We start from the raw sequence: 22,370 nt of genomic DNA, 5'->3' as shown, positions 1-22,370 counted from the left end.
GTGCAGTTGCAAACTGTAGTCAGGCTTTTTTATGGCGGTTTTGGAGCAGTGGCTTTTTCCTTGCTGAGCGGCCTTTCAGGTTATGTCAATATAGGACTCGTTTTACTGTGAATACAGATAGTTTTGTACCTGTTTCCTCCAGCATCTTCACAAGGTCCTTTGCTGTTCTGGGATTGATTTGCACCAAAGTACGTTCATCTCTAGGAGACAGAACGCGTCTCCTTCCTGAGCGGTATGACGGCTGCGTGGTCCCATGGTGTTTATACTTTCATACTATTGTTTGTACGGATGAACGTGGTACCTTTCAGGCGTTTGGAAATTGCTCCCAAGGATGAACCAGACTTGTGGAGGTCTACAATTTGTTTATGAGGTCTTGGCTGATTTCTTTTGATTTTCCCATGATGTCATGCAAAGAGGCACCGAGTTTGAAGGTAGGCCTTGAAATACATCCACAGGTACACCTCCAATTGACTCAGATGATGTCAATTAGCCAATCAGAAGCTTCTAAAGCCATGACAGAATTTTCTGGAATTTTCCAAGCTGTTTAAAGGCACGGTCAATTTAGTGTATGTAAACTTCTGACCCACTGGAATTGTGATACAGTGAATTATAAGTGAAATAATCTGTCTGTAAACAATTGTTGGAAAAATGACTTGTGTCATGCACAAAGTAGATGCCCTAACCGACTTGCCAAAACTTTAGTTTGTTAACAAGACATTTGTGGAGAAAAACAAGTTTTAATGACTCCAACCTAAGTGTATGTAAACTTCCGACTTCAACTGTATATGCTCCATCCCTTTGACTGACATTTACCATTACTCTAACTCAAGACCACAGCCGCTTCGCAGTTACCTAAAGACGTGAGGAGGGAGGGAGGGAGGGTGCGAGAGAGAGAGAGAGAGAGGGAGAGAGAGAGATTCATCAATGTGCTGATGGAGAAAAGCTGAGGAGTCTCTTGAATTGAGGGAAAGCAATTGGAGAGAGAGCAATATGAGGAGGAAAGGGAGGAGTGGGGGGAGAGAAAGAGGAGGAAAGCATCAGTGAATTACGCTGTTGAATAATGTTGAATTTATTTATTTTTACTCTGAAATGTGATGCAAAATTACATTCACAACAGTTCACAGCAGAGGAAGATTTTCCCTCTGGTAAATAAATTTCTAAAGAGTGCATCACCAACAAAACCATGTGTTAATGACAGTGTTGCGGTCGTATCTAAAAAAAGTAATACATTACCTATTACTAATTACTTCTTTCCACAGTTACAAATTACTATACTTATCACACCCTGGGAAAAGGAATTAGTTACACTACTAAATCTGACTCTCCTGCACTGACTCTATGCACACACACTGGACTTTGGGAAATTAGAAACACATTGCAATATTGTAGATTCATATTGAAATGTTGATTGATTTTGGCGGAAAAGGCTCTAAGCAGAGAAGGAACGTGGAGGCATTCTGAACCACAGAGAATCGGTCTCCAATATGCTATTATTATTTTGAATATGGGATATTTTATACACTAAAGTAAATTCACAATGACGAAATTAGTATTCAAGCTATCTAAGCACAACTTCCACCACAGAGCAATATCCTGTTAAAACGGCCCATTTTGTAATTGTCAAGTAGTCTCTCCAAGCCCCAGGGTGATTATATGACCAGATGTAATTGCCATATATCCATGAAATCACACAAAGGGATGTTGTTGTATGAGAACACCTTATCGGTCTGCTCTTTTCATGTATAAAGCAAGTGGGTCTAAAAAAGAAAATTACAACCATTCTTTCACCTGGAATAACATGAGCAAGTGAGAACATAATTACAGCACAACAATCAGCCCTAAATGGAACATCACAAAACCTAGCCTGGCGGTGAGGGGATGGCTGCCGAGAGAAAACAAAGTTTGTTATTTGATTGAAAAGATGTATAATAATTCCTTCAAAGGAGCTGCCCAGTCAGACTTGCGAGTAAAAAGGTCAGATGATTTTAGTCTTAAGTTCACAGAAGAGTAACTGCACTCGACACTCACGATATCTAACACCTTACAGTTGAAAATGAACGCTGTGAACACGGTTCTACTTTTGGGTCTTATTAGAACAGACAAACATGTTTCCAATTTATGTTTTCACACTTACAAAGTACAAATAGTTGCAGGGGGGAGTAAAAATGGTTTGGGAATAAAAATGGTAATAGATCCTGATGGTAGTAGAAAACAGTTTATGAAGTTAAACATGCCAAGATATTTTCAGAAATCTAAGGCTACAGGAGTAACGGAAAGCTGAAATGATCAGTTGAAATAGTAGAACTGTGTCCTCTGTTTACAGACATATCCACAAACCGCCTACGACCCTTAGCATTCACGTTCTGTGAAGTGCTAAGACACATCAGATTTGAAAAGACGAAGAAGGAGGGACGAGGGGGGGGCACATTGCCGGCGAGGTCTGCCAATAAGCTCACTTTTTATATCATTTTCATGTGATGATGACCTTTATTTGTCAGCTTCCAAACCTTCCTGGAAACAGAAATCTGTTTTTTAACCATGATGTTCGGGGCCAACATTTACGGATGCCTGTAGAAAAAGGAAACCCACTTTTCCTGTTGAAGAATTGCTTCCTGTGGGTTGTGAAAATAGGGACTTAAAAGGAACAAAGATGCATTTTCAAACAGTGGTTCAACTCTAAGACATTACCTACCTGAAGCCATCTTGTCATTCTGAAAGGCACTGATTTTTGTCTTGCCTTGTCTCTTTTCACCTGCTATACTTCCAACGTATGTCCTTTTCCCTACAGAAAAATACTGGAAAGAAAATGGTTGCCAGCCAGAGAAAGGTGGTTGACGAGCCTATCCATTGGACAAATTTGCTCTGAATCACAGAGCGTCTAACAATTGACAACAATGACAGCTAGTGGATAGATTGCTGCTGGGAAGGGAACACAAAACAGCCCATCTGATGGAGGGTAGAATTACTTCAATCAACAAGTCAGCTTTAAATGGCTGCCATTGAAAGCACAACCTAACAACTATAGTGTCATTATGATCATCAGTCAACAGCAGTCAGAAAAACTGTTACAATCAAAACGTTTAAATCGGGTATAAGATACTTGCACCAGACATCTTTCAAATACTTTGACCCCGGCAAGGAGTGCCAAATAAATTATTTGAAAATATTTAAAGTAACTGTCCAGTGTTGCTAGATTCCTCTGACATATGACCTATAATTAATTACAATATGACTTAAATACTTTTCCTTCAAAAAATTGTAATTAAGTATGTTAAAAAGCAACTATTCTGTGTTGAAATGGTGTGGACGTACCCCAACAACATTCATGCGAGTAGACCGCTGATTGGCCACCTCAGCGAATATGGCAGGATGACATCATTCTCTATGAGGAAAAAACAAGATTTTTTGAAACTGTCTGTTTGAGATAAGAGTTTGAGGTGAGGTTTTTGAAGTGTTCATGCGTTGACCACAAATACAAGTACAGGATGAGTCAACAACATTATTTAGGTATGAGTTAACAGAACATTAACTATTAAAAGTTATATTTTCACTGGACAGTTATTTAAAATAGTATTTGAGCCCAGGTCTGAAGTGCAGATTAATTCTGATTGTGTATATACATTCTGAAAATGCAGGGTATCATACTAAGCTGGAGTGGTTAAGCTTTGACACTGTACTCAGGTATAGAACAGGTTAATTAACTTTACAATGCACCTGATTCAAATACAGTACAAAGCTCCAGCCCTTCAGATTGCCATAAATATTCCAGTAACGAAGGTTAATGAGAGTGACTCCATTTTTATATAGATTTGAATAACGCAGTGGCATTAGTATAATTCATCTGGCAAATTGTATAAGCAGGATGAGTATGATTCTGATTTATACCTCAGAGACGGATGCAAATCGCCCCAGGTAGGTCTCTACCTACTTGGGGCGGCAGGTAGCCTAGTGGTTAGAGCGTTGGGCCAGTAACAGAAAGGTTGCTGGATTGAATCCCTGAGCTGACAAGATAAAAATCTGTCATTCTGCCCCTGAACAAGGCAGTTAACCCACTCTTCCCCGGTAGGCTGTCATTGTAAATAAGAATTTGTTCTTATTAACTGACATGCCTAGTTAAATAAATAAAAATCTGTCACCATTATTAATCTATCTCCACCCATGAATACTTTTATAGCTCCATGTATATAATAGCTGCCTTTTAGCATGTTATCAAACAAATACAGGAGCAGGTCCTCTATGGATGACTGTATTAATAAGAGGAATTATGCTGAATGTCAAATTATTATTAAGTCATACTACAGTACCTCAGGGGTGATAGGTTAGATACGTCCTTAGCATAAATCTGATGCTTTGCCAAATGTGGCATGATGTAACACCATGTGGACCCTTTATAAAGCATTACATTTTCTTAGGAATTTCTAAGGCATCTAGGCTACAGTCATGTTTTGTTTCAAGTGGGACCAAGACATCTAATACAGTAACCACATTAAGACACACCACACCGTGCAACAGCACACTGTAACACGTGTCGAGTAGCACAAAGTCTCTGATACCGTCACTCTGGCAGTATAGCTATCTAGGAACGTGGACTGGTGACAGGATAATTGATGACCGGAATCTTCATAAAAGAAAACATGCAGAAGACACAAATCAATTTTCAACACAAAGGAATGAGGGATTCACTCTGACACAATGAAGTCTCTGACAAGCTTCTGTACTCCTCTTTCTCAATTGTTAACTCCCTCAAGTGTTAATGCACGTACACACAGAGACCACAAACACACACTAGACACACACGCACACACTACCACCTTGAGCCTGTGGGCTTACCTTACTTCCCAGAGGTGTGAGCAACATTCAAATCTATATTGAGGACAGTAATCTCCCTCACCCATCGCCCCCAATAAAGTCTAGCAGCGTTGACATTCCACGGTTCAGCTATCATTGTGGAGCCATAAACCACATGAACATCAGGAGGAATCACAGTGAAGGCTGAATAGGTTTATTTCTGCCTAAGGCAATTTTAATACTTTTACATCCCTGCACATATAGAATATGTGAGAGCCACACACAGCAATTGGCCTATGCTTCTCACATAAGATGTGTGAATCATACTATAAATAAAATGATAATTTATTTACTTCCACTTGAAAAAAATCCATATTTATTCTTCATGATTATCCTTTGATTTTCTACAATATGATGTATGATTGAGAAAAATGGTCCTGTGTGGTTCAGTTGGTAAAGCATGGTGCTTGTAACACCTGGGTTGTGGGTTTGATTCTCTCTGGGGCCAGGCATAAGACAAATGTATCCATTCATGATTGTAAGTCACTATGGCATATTATATACAAAGCACCAGTCACAGTTTGGACACACCTACTCATTCCATGGTCTTTCTTTATTTTCACTATTTTCTACATTGTAGAATAATAGTGAAGACATCAAATCTATGAAATAACACATATGAAATCATGTAGTAACCAAAAAAGTCTTAAACAAATCAAAATATATTTTATACACTACCGTTCAAAAGTTTGGGATCACTTAGAAATGTCCTTGTTTTTGAAAGAAAAGCACATTTTTTGTCATTAAAATAACATCAAATTGATCAGAAATACAGTGTAGACATTGTTAATGTTGTAAATTACTAGATTTTTCATGGAATATCTACATAGGCTTACAGAGGCCCATTTTCAGCAACCATCACTGCTGTGTTCCAACGGCACGTTGTGTTAGCTAATCCAAGTTTATCATTTTAAAAGGCTAATTGATTATTAGAAACCCCTTTTGCAATTATGAAAGCACAGCTGAAAACTGTTGTCCTGATTAAAGAAGCAATAAAACTGGCCATCTATAGACTAGTTGAGTATCTGGAGAATCAGCATTTGTGGGTTCGATTACAGGCTCAAAATAGTCAGAAACAAAGTACTTTCTTCTGTAACTCGTCAGTCTATTCTTGTTCTGACAAATGAAGGCTATTCCGTGCGAGAAAATGCCAAGAAACCACTACTCACTTCAAAGAACAGAGCAAACTGGCTAGACACTATTGTACTTGTCCTCTTGCTCAGTTGTGCACCGGGGCCTCCCACTCCTCTTTCTATTCTGTATAGAGACAGGTTGCGCTGCTCTGTTAAGGGAGTAGTACACAGCGTTGTACGAAATCTTCAGTTTCTTGGCAATTTCTCCCATGGAATAGCCCTGGAATACATTTAAATTAATAGTCGTGCCTTGTTAAAAGTTAATTTGTGGAATTTCTATCCTTCTTAATGTGTTTGAGCCAATCAGTTGTGTTGAGACAAGGTAGGGGTGGTATACAGAAGATAGCCCTATTTGGTAAAATACCAAGTCTATATTATGGAAATAACAAGTAATCAAATAAGCAAAGAAAATGACAGGGAATTTGATTTTCATAGGCGGGCCCGTTTATTCATGCTGCGTGTTCACAATTGTTTTTATCGGTGTAATAGTAAAGACCACAGGCAGCTTGTGAGTTTCAAGTTTGAGGAAGCTTACAATTTATCCTACCACTTATATCGATCTGCGTGCCAGTTATTGTTATGTGAATTTTTTTTGTGGAATAGTCTCATTTCAATAATAACGTTTTAATTTCTCAAAATCATTGTCAGGTGGTTAACTTCTTTGATATAGGGGCAGCATTTTCACTTTTGGATGAATTACGTGCCCATAGTGAACTGCCTCCTACTCTGTCCCAGATGCTAATATATGCATATTATTATTACTATTGGATTGAAAACATTCTGAAGTTTCTAAAACTGTTTGAATGATGTCTGTGAGTATAACAGAACTAATTTGGCAGGCAAAAACCTGAGAAAGAATCCAAACAGGAAGTGAGATTTCTGAGACTGGTCGATGTTAAAGTCATCACCTATTCAATTCCCTGTAATATATGGATATGTTTGCACTTCCTACGCCTTCCACTAGATGTCACCAGTCAGTAGAATGTGGAATGAAGCTTATGCTGTGTTGTGGGACCGGATGGGAGGTGTTTGAGTCAGTGGTCTGGCAGAGTGCCAGTTCTTGGTCACGCACTTTCCTCATGATATCGTCATGCGTTCCATTACTTATAGAGACTGAAAAGAATGCTCCGGTTGGAAAGTTATTGGATATATATGATAACAACATCCTAAAGATTGATTCTCTACTAAGTTTGACCAGTTTATTCGACTTGTAATACAACTTTTTGAGTTTTCGTCCGACGTTTGCCTGCAGCTGCGCGAGCGTTTGGACATGTGTACTACACATGCTAGCAAAATTGGCTAAGTGGACATAAGTAATGGACATTATCGAACAAAACAACGATTTATTGTGGAACTAGGATTCCTGGCACTACATTCTGATGAAGATAATCAAAGGTAAGGGAATATTTATGATGTAATTTCGTACTTCTGTTGACTCCAACATGGCGGAGAAATGTTGTTAAATCTGAGCGCCGTCTCAGATTATTGCATGGTGTGCTTTTTACGTAAAGTTTTTTTTAAATCTGACACAGCGGTTGCATTAAGAACAAGTGTATCTTTAATTATATGTAAAACATGTATCTTTCATCAAAGTTTAGGATGAGTATTTCTGTTATTTGACGTGGCTCTCTGTAATTACTCTGGATATTTTGGAGGCATTTCTGAACATGGCACCAATGTAAACTGAGATTTGTGGATATAAATATGCACATTATCGAACAAAACATAAATGTATTGTGTAACATGATGTCATATGAGTGTCATCTGATGAAGACGTTCAAAGGTTAGTGATTAATATTATCTCTATTTCTGCTTTTTGTTACTACTATATTTTGCTGGGAAAATGGCTGTGTTTTTCTGTGGCTATGTACTGAGCTAACATAATTGTTTGGTGTGCTTTCCCCGTAAATCCTTTTTGAAATCAGACATGTTGGCTGGATTCACAACATGTGCAGCTTTAATTTGGTGTCTTTCATGTGTGATTTCATGAAAGATTGATTTTTATAGTAATATATTTGAATTTGGCGCGCTACATTTTTCTGGATTTTGGCCAAGTGGGACGTTAGCGTCCCATATATCCTAGAGAAGTTAATCATAAAAATCTGAAGTAAAATGATCAAAATCAATTTGATTTATTCAACTAGGCAGGTCAGTTAAGAACACATTTTATTTACAATGACGGCCTACCCCGGACAACGCTGGGACAATTGTGCGCCGCCCTATGGGACTCCAAATCACAGCCGGATGTGACGCAGCATGGAATCAAACCAGGTACTGCAGTGATGCCTCTTGCACTGAGATGTAGTGTCTTAGACCACAGCGCCACTCGGGAGCAGTAGTATGCCTATAATCCATCATCAACTAAGTAAAATAGATAGACCTCATCTTTCTTCTCCACCTGTCTGCCTCCCTTTCCATCTGTCTTGACTTGAGCTATTGCTAGTGAAGTTCAACATTGCATCAAATCATCACAGGGTCCGTCCCGAAACGGTCGCTAACAAACTTGCAACATTGTATCAACTAGCCTATTCCGGGCCATCAAAGTTTCCTGCGCCAGTAAGCTCGGGACAGAAAGCTGTTTTTTAATACCTTTCCACTGGATATATTGGATCATCAGATCATGATATGTTCATCTTTCACACCGAGGCTTGGTGATCATCAAAGCAGGGAGTGTTGGAAAGATTTTTCAAATACTGATGAACTGAAGAAATCTGACTTGTTTGACCTGTGTGAGGCAAAGAAAAAAGGAGTGGTGTACATGGTGATTTAAGACAATCAGAAATAAGTCATTGACAAATGGGCACTTTCCTACATATGCATGCTTTCTGGAGAGACACACACCATACTTTGCCACAACCCCCTCCCCTTCTTCTTGATGCAACATTTATACTCAAGACACATTATTTTTGCACATATTTTAGACGCTTTTCATTGACAACCGCATCTCAATCAGCTAGACCTATTCTCACACAAACTACCCAAATTGCGGGCTTCCCAAAAACACTTGTGGTTTGAAACAATTAACAGCAACAACAAAAAATGTAAAGAAGCTAATGATCGTCTGTGGCTAAGTCATGCTCCCTCCCTGGTGAAGTATTTTGAATTATTTTATTTAGACAGAAGTAATTCTATAATTTTGTCAAAATATCAATTTACTTTAGGGCAATCCAGCATCCTAACAGTACACTGTGCACCTGCCAACTTTCCTTTCCAATTTCAGAGATCTGTACATAATGATGACATGCTCATGTCTCCGCCCTAACTATGGGAGTCTTTGTCCCAAAGGTGGGAAGGCAGGCGACATGCTTAGGTCTGCATATTATTCCCATAGAAACACATTGGCATTACACTGGACCGATTTTGGAGAGAGTGAGCCCTCTCGCTTTGCCTCTTCCTCTCTGCTGAAACTATATCACTGGAGAAAGCATTCAAGCGAGAGAAACAGCGCCCCTCTCTATGTAGCTCATGTATCTGATGCTGTCTGGCCTGAAATAATATGACATGCCATACTCTTTTGGTCCAGATAGCATCAGATACAGTACATGGTCTACACATACTGAGACAGAGGGGTGCTGTTTCACTTGCTCGGATGCTTTCACTGAGATTGATGCGTCTATCTGTTGGAGCGTGTCTCATTCAAATAAATGATCAATATTTTGGGGGGATGGGCAAGGAGGTATGGTGGGGCGGGCCAGCCCTGGTTACTAGCTCCTAACAATGCAGTAAAATTAAAATATATATATATAGAAAAAGTACATGAACAATAATACAAAAATGTATAAATCAAAAACAACAAGAAATCAAGAAATGTCGGAACCAATCCAATTAACAAGCCAAATAGCACTGTAACAGTAATCTAAATGCAATCTGTACTTTTACACTAAGTATACCAAACATTAGGAACACATTCCTAATATTGACTTACATTTTTTGTGTTGCCCACTCACCCTCCGAATGGCAAGCATACACAATCCATGTCTCAAAGTCTTAAAAATCCTTGTAGTTAAAGGGCTTCATTTCCAAAATCCTGAAGTATCCCTTTATATACACAGTACAAAACCCCTAGCAAAATGGATAGAGAGTCCGGAATATAAATGTATATGTATGTGAATGGTGTGTATAGACAGTATGGACAGTATGTGTATCCAAGGTGTCAGGGTGGAGAGAGGGGTTAATAGATAGAGACAACCTTGATCACTAGTCATGATTGGACTGCAAGTCCTTCGATGTCACACAAGAGCCGATGCGATGACCACTTCCGTGGCAGACAAGACTGGCAGATCAGAGGGACTGGAGAAAAAGGGGAATTTACTGTCATGCAGGCAGCTTGAGCTAGATTGGCAGGAGGGTACACAGAGATAGTAGATTCATCAAAAATAGATATTGTATGAAGATGGACACCTTATTATTGCATTGCGTACAAAGCCAATCACAGGGCATCGAGCTGATAGCCATTTTGTGGAGACTGACGAGTCACAGGCAGTCAGGGAAAGAGCTACACTTAATAAATCAAACCTGACAACTCCTTCTGCATGGACCTTCAGCACTTTTTTCTACTTCCCCCAATTCTCCTCTCATTCGTCTGCTGCACTGACAGAATAACACCAGTAACCTGCCCCCTTGAGCACCGAGAGCTATATAAACCATCCCACAAATAACAGCCTTTTTCACAAAAGGAAAGTACAGACACATTTGAAGATAGTTACTCACTACATGGTAGTGCCGCAGATGTAGGATCTTAATTTAATCACCTTGTTGCAGGATAACTTTCCTTCAATGAATAAAATGTTTAACTTGTAGTGCATTTGAGGTTTAAAAATGCTTCTGAAGTTTGTAATTTCCACTTTGAATTGTCAGACTTGAATTTCCCTTAAGAAAAACGTATCAACCCCTACAAAAATGTCTATTAGTTATAAACCACATAAACCACAAATTAAGATCTGCCATCTGTTTAACATGCAGCCACCTCTGCTCCACACACATAATTGTATGCGCACACAAAAACACACACACACAAAACCACACACACAAAACCACACACACACACACAAAAATCACACACACACACACACACACACACACACACACACACACACACACACACACACACACAAACACACACACACACACACACACACACAAAAACACACACACAAAAACACACACACACACACACACACACACACACACACACACACACACACACACACACACACACACACACCACACACAAAAACACACACACACAAAAACACACACACACACACACACACACACACACACACACACACACACACACACACACACACACACACACACACACACACACACGCACAGCATGTAGTGATAAATATACAATAGGCGAAAGTCAGTCATGATAATGTACTGTTTGTCACAGAAAGTGTTTGCTAATGCACATCAACACCCTCATCCCAGACACCAATTTGCATACTGCCCCAATAGATCCACAGATGACACAATCTCTATTGCACTCCACACTGCCCTCACCCACCTGGACAAAGGGAATACCTATCTAAAAATGCAGTTCATGGACTACAGCTCAGCGTTCATCACCATAGTCTCCTCCAAGCTCATCACCAAGCTCTGGACCCTGGGACTGAACATATCATTCGGCAACTGGATCCTATACTTCCTGATGGGCCACCCCAGGCGGCGAGTGTAGGCAACAACACATCCGCCACGCTGACCATCAACACAGGGGCCACACAGGGGTGTGTGCCTAGTCCCGTCCTGTACTCCCTGTTCACCCACGACTGCGTGGCCCCCTCATGACTCCAACACCATTATGACGTTTGCTGACGACACGACCGTGGTAGGACTGATCACCATTGACAATGATGCAACCAATAGGGAGGAGGTCAGAGACCTGGCAGTGTGGTGCCAGGACAACAACTTTCCCTCAACTTCAGCAAGACAAAGGAGACATAAGAGCTGATCGTGGACTTCAGGAAACGGAGGGGTAAGCACGCCCCCATCCACTATAGTGGAGCGGGTCGAGAGCTTCAATTTTATTTTTTATTTGTATTTTTTTAAATAATTTTTATCCCATTTTCTCCCCAATTTTTCGTGGTATCCAATCGCTAGTAATTACTATCTTGTCTCATCGCTACAACTCCCGTACGGGCTCGGGAGAGACGAAGGTCGAAAGCCATGCGTCCTCCGAAGCACAACCCAACCAAGCCGCACTGCTTCTTAACACAGCGCGCCTCCAACCTGGAAGCCAGCCGCACCAATGTGTCGGAGGAAACACCGTGTACCTGGCCCCCTTGGTTAGCGCGCACTGCGCCCGGCCCGCCACAGGAGTCGCTGGAGCGCGATGAGACAAGGATATCCCTACCGGCCAAACCCTCCCTAACCCGGACGACGCTATGCCAATTGTGCGTCGCCCCACGGACCTCCCGGTCGCGGCCGGCTGCGACAGAGCCTGGGCGCGAACCCAGAGACTCTGGTGGCGCAGTTAGCACTGCGATGCAGTGCCCTACACCACTGCGCCACCCGGGAGGCCGAGAGCTTCAATTTACTTGGTGTTCACATCACTAAGGGATTAACATGGTCCACACACACCCACACAGTTGTGAAGCTGGCACGACAGTGCCTCTTTCCCCTCATGAGGCTGAAAAGATTTGGCATGGGTCCTCAGATCTTCAAAAGGTTGTACAGCTGCACCATTGAGAGCATCTTGACAACTGCAAGACACCTGACCACAAGGCGCTACAGAGGGTGGTGAGTACGGCCCAGTACATCACAGGGACCGAGCTCCCTGCCATCTATCACCTCTATGCCAGGCGGTGCCAGAGGAAGGCCCAAAGAATTGTCAAAGACTCCAGCCACCCAAGCCATAGATTGTTCTCTCTGCTACCGCACAGCAAGCGGTACCAAGTCTGGAACCAACAGGACCCTGAACAGCTTCTAGCCTCAAGCCATAAGACTTCTAAACAAGACTGCTAAATAGCTAATCAAATGCCTACCTGGACAAACAGCATTGACTCTTTTTTGCACTAACTCTCTTGCACTGATTCTATGCACACACACTGGACTCGACCTTTATACTTACACTGACACCCCAACACACACACACACACACACACACACACACACACACACACACACACACACACACACACACACACACACACACACACACTACATATGCCCACACACACATACTACATATGCCCACACACACATAACACGTGCACACATGTGTGCTGACGCCACACACACCCTCACACACACACACTTTTCACATCACATACGCTGCTGCTACTGTCTATCATCTATCCTGTTGCCTAGTCACTTTACCCCTGTCTATATGTACATAGCTACATTCCCTCATTTACCTCGTGCCCCTGCTCATTGACTCGGTACTGGTACTCCCTGTACATAGCCATGTTATTTTGACTCGTTATAGTTAGTCGTTATTCACTGTGCATTTATTCCTCATGTCATTATTTATTTGGTTTTATTAACACATTTCACTGTTAGTCTACACCTGTTGTTTGCGAAGCCTGTGACAAATAAACTTTGATTTGTTTGAAAACATGTTTGAAAACTAATTTATCAGTATTCTTAAAGCAGCATCATTCTGTGTATGCAATTACTGAAAATGTTGCTTGCAATTAGATTTTGTTTGCTGGATTGCTTGTTTTTTTTATTAAAATACGCTCTGCTTCCAGCAGAGACCTCCTTGTGCATGCCGAATCTGCATTCAAAATTGCAAATTTGTGATAATGGGAAAGTTTTTCCCTGCCTCACCAACTCCTACTGTGAATGCATGGTGTATAGAATGCTCATTCCGACAATCAAGGAGTGTCCCTGCACCTCAGGGAGACGCTATGAAATCAGCCAAGCAATTACCCACACAGATGTTTTACTAGAGAATATTAAAGCAATGCTAATCAAGTACTGAAAGTTTACAAATTATCTTCCCTAAACCCCCCCCCCCCCCCCCCCCCCCTCCATATCTCTCTCTAGCTCTCTCTGCCCAAACTAGCAAACGGGCCCGAAAACATCAAACACTTTGCATAATACTTTACATGCCTTCTCTGAAAAAGGGTTATGATTTCTGTTCAGCCAAAAAAGTTGATGAAAAGATCACAGGATCGTGGCTGGAAATTTCAACCAGGCCTCTAGCGCACACACAAATGCAAACTCCACATATTCTCAAAACAGGCAATTGAGGGCCTCTTTAGTTACTATTTGTTCTTTGCATTTCTCTCTGAAATGACTTTACTTTTAAACTGCAAAGAGGCTTAGGTTGCTGCCTCTGATGGAGTGTGACAGTGGATGAGGTTGTGATGTGACCAGATTGCCAGTCTTGGCACACCAGCTCTTAAGCAGCATGGATGGAGGGAATGGGTGCGGACATGTGAGGGGAACAAACAGCCTAAACGCAGAGTGCTCGTCTCTCTCGTCTTCTGGCACTCCATCTTCTGTGATTACTGCACTTCCAGCTCTCCTCTTCTCTGTGGGGTCTCCAAAGGACTTTGAAGGACTGTACTTTCAATAAGACCAGACACGTTTTGGGGAGAGACAAATAAGAAACGACAAAGATGCTGTGGTGTTCTGTGTACCATTGTAACTTGTACGCATAGAACATGATAATGAGCACGTGTGTAAAGTCAAATCTAAATATGTTCATGTGAAAGTGTTCATTGCAGTGTAAAAGTGATAACTACATTCCAGTGTTACTTGTAGTTTTTTTTAACTTATCAGCAAATAATAAGACATGGGAAGAAAGACAAGGCACTTTCAAGTCTCCAAATCAACAGGGAAGAGACATGCCTCATCTGTGCGTGCATACATGCAAAACTCCTTTCATCCTTCAGCTAAGCAAACTAAGATAGGAATGTGCTTTGTGTTGTAATGTAGACTCCTTATTTGATGCTCATATAAAAAATTATAGCAGAGAGCAAACAAATACAGATTTGGTTAACACTTAACACAAGATTGCCGGAATACTCAGTGAATAAACGTCCTGAAATCATTGCATGGAATAATTATTCAGGCCAAAACTACAGTGTGGTCACTATCAGCAGTCAAGTCTGAATGACGCTTTCACAAAAAGGTTCTACTAAGCTATATGGATTTATTTTAAGGTCATTCCAATGATCATTTTGCCATTTGATTAAGAATTTTAAGACCCCTTCAAACAAACAAAAAATATAAAAAATGTATTTGATTAAATATTTTATTTGGCCTTACTGCTATTAGCCCATACAAAGGCATTGAATAACAGATTCACTACATGGAGTGTCTGTCTTATATCTGAGAGACATGAGAAAAAACAGGAAACATTTGTTATTTTTTAGTGCAGGTATTTAACACGTAATTTGTGGCACTAAACAGTCTCCCTAATCCATTCATTTTTTCAACTGGTACACAGGGACCTGCAGACTGGTCTTGTGATGCCTGTGGGCATCCTAAAGCAAAATAACCAACTTGTACGTGTTTGTGGGAGTCCCCCCTTTCTATTAGTGTTGCCCAAACTGTTTGGACGCTACAGACAGAAGTTGGCAGATTAGCTGTATCAAGATGCTTGTGGGGGTCATGGAGCAAAACGGAGGACAACATTGTGTTTGTGAGAGTCTCATCTTTCCATATAGGGGTCATAATAGCTTGGTAGGCCGAACCGTTCTGACGCTACAGGCGATTTTGTGTCATGGTCTGGCAATCACCACTCTAGCTCTGTCCCCTTTCGCCGCAGATGCGGATGTGTGACATAGGCGGACGAGGTGGAGTAAGACGCATCCAAAGCAAAACAACAACAACATATCTCCAGCTCATACTGAGGATTATTATGGTGATGTTTTTATGAAGCTAATTAGATTTCCGCCGGGGCCCGGACATCAACCTTAGGGGTATTGACAAGGGCCCCTGGACCAGGGGTGCAAAATAGCCCCGAACATCAACGATCCACCACCATATTTTACAGTAGGCATGGGGTTGTTTTCTGTTCATGCATTCTCATTTCGATGCCAAACCCACCCCTGGTGTGCGAGGCCAAAGGGCTCTATTTCTATGTCATCCAACAATGCCTGGAATTTGCTAAATGCCATTTGCATTTGTATTGGAACCGGTGCTTTGATCAGATGATGTGAAAATAGAGCTCTTTGGGCACTTACACCAGCATTTTGCATCATCATGATGATGTGGCCGGTGACACTTTGCTTCATGAAAGTTCAATGTCTTGAAAACTTGACTGATGACATGCAAAACATTTTGGGACATCAACAGTGGACTAATGAAAAAAAACGAAATATAATTTTGGATTGGGTTTTCCGTTTAGCAGTTTCATTTGAATTGTCAATGCGCATCCGCTGTCCCACAGCCCAATCCATAAACTTAATCTCTCCTGGAAAAAATGACATTTCCCCATGCTACTAGACTAGCATTTAGTTTGCAACTGTTGGGTTTTGTCTACTTTAAACCTTGCTGCCTGCCTCTCTGACCTGTGCAACAATGTTGCAGTTTTTTTTTTTGCGATCTCCACCGTGCCATATGAAAATGAACGTGACGAGATTGACAGCTTCTCTGAGCCAGGCAAATAAATGTATCAGGATCATTGGAAAGGATTTATCCAAAGGAATAGAAAGAAAGATAAAACAAACAAAAATGCTGTAATTTCAGCTGCTTGATGTGATTGTGTGTTAGCTTTAGTTGGCAAGCTAGCAAAAGAGAAGTAGCTAGGCTCCATAGCAACCTTGTTTGCTTAGAACGTCCATGCCAATAGAATGGACAACCAGCACATTTAGCTAGCAACTTCAGAATCTCAGAACTAACAACTGGATTTTTCCCGGACTATATTGTATCGTGGAAGGATGAAATAAAACAAATGTAATAATTAAAATAAAGTTTTTAATGAAAACATGGTATTAATCTTTTTGACTACATGTTTCGCATTGGGCCTAAGAACAGTCCTTAGTCGGGAGTTATTCACACAATAGTTTCCGTATTCTCATGCCTTTTTTAATTAAGTATTCCAGATGTGTCTTTTTCAGCAGATTTTTTCCCCAGACTTCAGATACGTACAATGTACACTGTTAGAAATATGGGTTCTTCAGCTTTCCCCATGGGTAAACATTTGGGGTTCCACGTAGACCCCCTGTGGAAAGGGTTCCATATGGAACCCAAAAGGGTTCTCCCCGGGGACAGTCGATTAATAACCCTCTTTTTTTTCTAAGAGTTTATGTTTAAAAAGAAAATGTAGCCACAGTAGCTACACCCCGCTACACCTACACCAATACAGATGTAATATCCTAGGAAAGCATCAATAGATCATACAAAGTCAAAATAAGAGTTTCTTGGAAAACTGGTGACAATAGAGCAATGACAATATAACTTCTTTTCTAATTGTATATAGCTTTGTAATGTATCAAAACCAAAAAGACAGCCTCAACAGGAAATAAACATGGTTTATAGCCTTAAAAACATTTCCATTTCTTAGGGGTTATGCCTCAACATTGACTATTCCCATTGAGTTATTGTACCCTTTAAACAATTATCGGTAGCACTTCACAATAACTCTTTGTAATAAAGCATTTATAATGGATTAGTAAATAGTTTTTTCATCATTACTCCATTCATAAGATGTTTAATATAGGTCCTTAATAATATAGTAAGCACCATGGTAAGGTCTGTTCAACGTTGGTCTGACCAATCGGAATTAACGCTACAAAACTCAATGTATTGCATATGTATGTCACGACTTCCAGCGAAGTCGGTTCCTCTCCAATGTTTGGGCGGCGTTTGGCGGACTGTGTCACCGGTCTTCTAGCCATCGTCGATCCACTTTTCATTTTCCATTTGTTTTGTCTTGTTTTCCAACACACCTGGTTCTCATTTCCCTCATTAAGTGTTGTGTATTTAACCCTCTGTTCCACCCCCATGTCTTTGTGTGGAATTGTTTGTTGTAAGTGCTTGTGCACATGTTTTCTGGTGCGCGTCGGGTTTTGTTCCCATGTTGGTAAATTCTTCATGCCGTTGGTTTTGAAATTAAACTGCTCCGGCTATTACCTAGTTCTGCTCTCCTGCGTCTGACTTCACTGCCACCAGTTACGCACCCCATTACAATGTATACCTTTGTGTACTTATTGAGGATACATCAAAGGAAGGTCAAGAAGATCATCAAGGACCTCAGCTACTCGGGCCATGGTCTGTTCACTCTGCTACCTTCTAGCAGACAGGTGCAACAAAACCGGGATAGAGAAACTGAAAAACAGGCCTTCAGACTGTTGAACAGTCCTCACTAGCTGGCTACTTGCCCTGTACTCTGCACTGCACCTTGAGACTAATCCCCAATGTATAGAGTCACTGACAGCTGGTCACCTCATATTCTGTTTATATATTGTTGTTTACTCACTCACTGTGTATGTGTTTACACTGTATTCTGGACATAGCCCATCCTAATATACAGTAGTACCTACTACTGTACATTCCATTTTATTTCCAAATCATATACTGTCTATACACACCACTTATTTATATTCTGGATTCGGACACACTCTCACTCTAATAAACCTACTCTTGATTGTTTATTAGACCCATTTAGTCATTTCCTGATTTCTTGTTTCGATTTTGTGATTATTTGTATTGTATTTGCGAGACATTCTACTGCACTGTTGGAGCTAGTAACAAAAGCATTTCGCTGCACCTGCTATAAAACCTGCAAATCTGTGTATGCGACCAAATCTGTATTGTGTGCTTCTTGTTCAACCATTGATATGTTCTAGGGGCAATTTTGAGACCTTCAAGAGCATAAGGTACTTCTGGAATATCTAGCAATGGCATGTCCATCTTTATGTGAGAAATTACACTGGTCACTCAAAATATTTATAATGTATAAATAGCCCACACTTTAGATGATGCCACGCAAAAATGAATAATTAGTAAATGGTTTATAAGGACCTATACTAAAAATCTTATGAATGGCATAATGATTAATAAATTATGAATAAACTCTTTAGTAATCCATTATACGAACTATACAGTGTAACGTTACTGCATGATTTTAGCGGGTTTACTAACGCATTAGATCTATTAGCTATGTTGACTAGGACGTTACTTTAGCTAATATGGGGACAATGATATAGTGTAGCGGTTATGACATGGTTTGGCTTGGAAAGTTTTTTTCGCTTGGTCACATACAGCCTATGTGTTATTCATTGAAGTCCACAAACGAAGGGAAAGGGTGAAAGGGAATACAACGTGGCTGCTATGAAAGTTAACCATGTTTATGCATGATCAGGAGTGTATTCATTCCGCCGATTCTGTTGAAAAACATTTCTGAAACGGAAGAAAACAAAACAGGGATAAAATATGTATTCGTCCAATAGAAACTCTCATTTGCAACTGTTGGACCAATGGTTACACCCTAGATAAGCTAGGTGCAGGCAAGAGTGTGCAAGGCGGTATTTAATGTGTCGCTGTCTGTCATCTCAAATGTTTCTCTCGACCTGTGTGCACCTACGTTGTAAACTGTAATTCATAGGCTCGGTTGTAACAACCTCATGATGAGTATAGGGAAAATTTGAGTATCATGTACAGTGGGGAGAACAAGTATTTGAAACACTGACGATTTTACAGGTTTTCCTACTTACAAAGCATGTAAAGGTCTGTAATTTTTATCATAGGTACACTTCAACTGTGAGAGACGGAATCTAAAACAAAAATCCAGAAAATCTCATTGTATGATTTTTAAGTAATTCATTTGCATTTTATTGCATGACATAAGTATTTGATGCATCAGAAAAGCAGAACTTAATATTTGGTACAGAAACCTTTGTTTACAATTACAGAGATCATACGTTTCCTGTAGTTCTTGACCAGGTTTGCACACACTGCAGCAGGGATTTCATACAGACCTTCTCCAGATCCTTTAGGTTTCGGGGCTGTCGCTGGGCAATACGGACTTTCAGCTCCATCCAAAGATGTTCTATTGGGTTCAGGTCTGGAGACTGGCTAGGCCACTCCAGGACCTTGAGATGCTTCTTACGGAGCCACTCCTTAGTTGCCCTGGCTGTGTGTTTCGGGTCGTTGTCATGCTGGAAGACCCAGCCAGGACCCATCTTCAATGCTCTTACTGAGGGAAGGAGGTTGTTGGCCAAGATCTCGCGATACATGGCCCCATCCATCCTCCCCTCAATACGGTGCGGTCGTCCTGTCCCCTTTGCAGAAAAGCATCCCCAAAGAATGATGCTTCCACCTCCATGCTTCATGGTTGGGATGATGTTCTTGGGGTGGTACTCATCCTTCTTCTTCCTCCAAACATGGCGAGTGGAGTTTAGACCAAAAAGCTCTATTTTTGTCTCATCAGACCACATGACCTTCTCCCATTCCTCCTCTGGATCATCCAGATGGTCATTGGCAAACTTCAGACGGGCCTGGACATGCGCTGGCTTGAGCAGGGGGACCTTGCGTGCGCTGCAGGATTTTAATCCATGACGGCATAGTGTGTTACTAATGGTTTTCTTTGAGACTGTGGTCCCAGCTCTCTTCAGGTCATTGACCAGGTCCTGCCGTGTAGTTCTGGGCTGATCCCTCACCTTCCTCATGATCATTGATGCCCCACGAGGTGAGATCTTGCATGGAGCCCCAGACCGAGGGTGATTGACCGTCATCTTGAACTTCTTCCATTTTCTAATAATTGCGCCAACAGTTGTTGCCTTCTCACCAAGCTGCTTGCCTATTGTCCTGTAGCCCATCCCAGCCTTGTGCAGGTCTACAATTTTAACCCTGATGTCCTTACACAGCTCTCTAGTCTTGGCCATTGTGGAGAGGTTGGAGTCTGTTTGATTGAGTGTGTGGACAGGTGTCTTTTAAACAGGTAACGAGTTCAAACAGGTGCAGTTAATACAGGTAATGAGTGGAGAACAGGAGGGCTTCTTAAAGAAAAACTAACAGGTCTGTGAGAGCCGGAATTCTTACTGGTTGGTAGGTGATCAAATACTTATGTCATGCAATAAAATGCAAATGAATTACTTAAAAATCATACAATGTGATTTTCTGGATTTTTGTTTTAGATTCCGTCTCTCACAGTTGAAGTGTACCTATGATAAAAAATTACAGACCTCTACATGCTTTGTAAGTAGGAAAACCTGCAAAATCGGCAGTGTATCAAATACTTGTTCTCCCCACTGTAGTAGCCTAAACCTATCGATGTTACATTGAACTAGGGGAATGGAATATGACAGTCACATGCTGTAATAGAAAAAAGTCCATTCTCATAAAAACAAATCATCCTCCCTCTTAAACAGCACTGACCGCCACTGTTCTACATACACAATTATTACCTGTTGATCTTGCCAGATTTTTAACTGTGCTAGATTGGTTAAAAAAGCCATAAAATGAAAAAAATATATATATTGCTGTTGGCCAATATTGCAAAGAAAATATCTGATATAGGTATTGTCCCAAAATGTCCACAATATTGCATCTCTAACATGAACCTCCAAATAACAAATTATAATGGACCTGTATACTGTATTTATTTTTTCTGGCCCAGACATGGCTTTTGACGAAACAATGGGTCTCAAAAAAATCAGTTCACGGTCTCCATAAAGGAATGTCCTGTACAATAAATAAATAAAAATATATCTATTTTCCACCATTAACATTTTCACCACTCAATTTACTTTTCTGAGATGTTTATCATTAAGTGAAATGTTCTGATCCTAGAGTGTGTTTTCTGCTCAGTCGTTGGCTGCTTTAGTGAAGGATAATTGACAACCCCCCTGGGAAGACAGTGACTAAAAAAGGTCAGCCATTCTTTCAGAGGACAGCCTTTCCATCCCTTAATGAAATGTCAAAATCGTACCTTTAAAAAGCAGCCTAAGTAGCAGTGATAAAGAAACTAAAAAGAGGCACAGCTTGAGTGTTTGTAAAAAAAAAAGGCAGCTTTTCTAAAATACCCTTTTCCATCAACATGAGTCCGTTGGAATTTCCATTTGAACAGGCACAAGACATCAGGGTGAGGTTTATGTTATGCAGATGAATGAGGACCCAAAAGCGACTTAACAAAAACAGAGTCTTTATTCCAAACTTAAACAAAACGGTACTCCTGGATATATCTTAGATGACACCTGCTCACACGCAGCATCTGATGAAGGCAAAAACACGACAGGGCGGAACCAGGACGCCTGCTCACACGCAGCATCTGATGAAGGCAAAAACACGACAGGGCGGAACCAGGACACGGAACAGCAAACATCAAACAAAGATCCGACAAGGACAGAAGCGGAAAACAGAGGGAGAAATAGGAACTCTAATCAGAGGGCAAAATAGGGGACAGGTGTGAAAGATTAAATGAGGTAGTTAGGAGAATGAGGAACAGCTGGGAGCAGGAACGGAACGATAGAGAGAGAGCGAGAG

This window comes from Salvelinus namaycush, chromosome 3 (assembly GCF_016432855.1).
Source record: "Salvelinus namaycush isolate Seneca chromosome 3, SaNama_1.0, whole genome shotgun sequence".
NCBI classification, from domain to species: domain Eukaryota; kingdom Metazoa; phylum Chordata; class Actinopteri; order Salmoniformes; family Salmonidae; genus Salvelinus; species Salvelinus namaycush.
Note: the sequence above shows the minus strand (reverse complement) of the source record.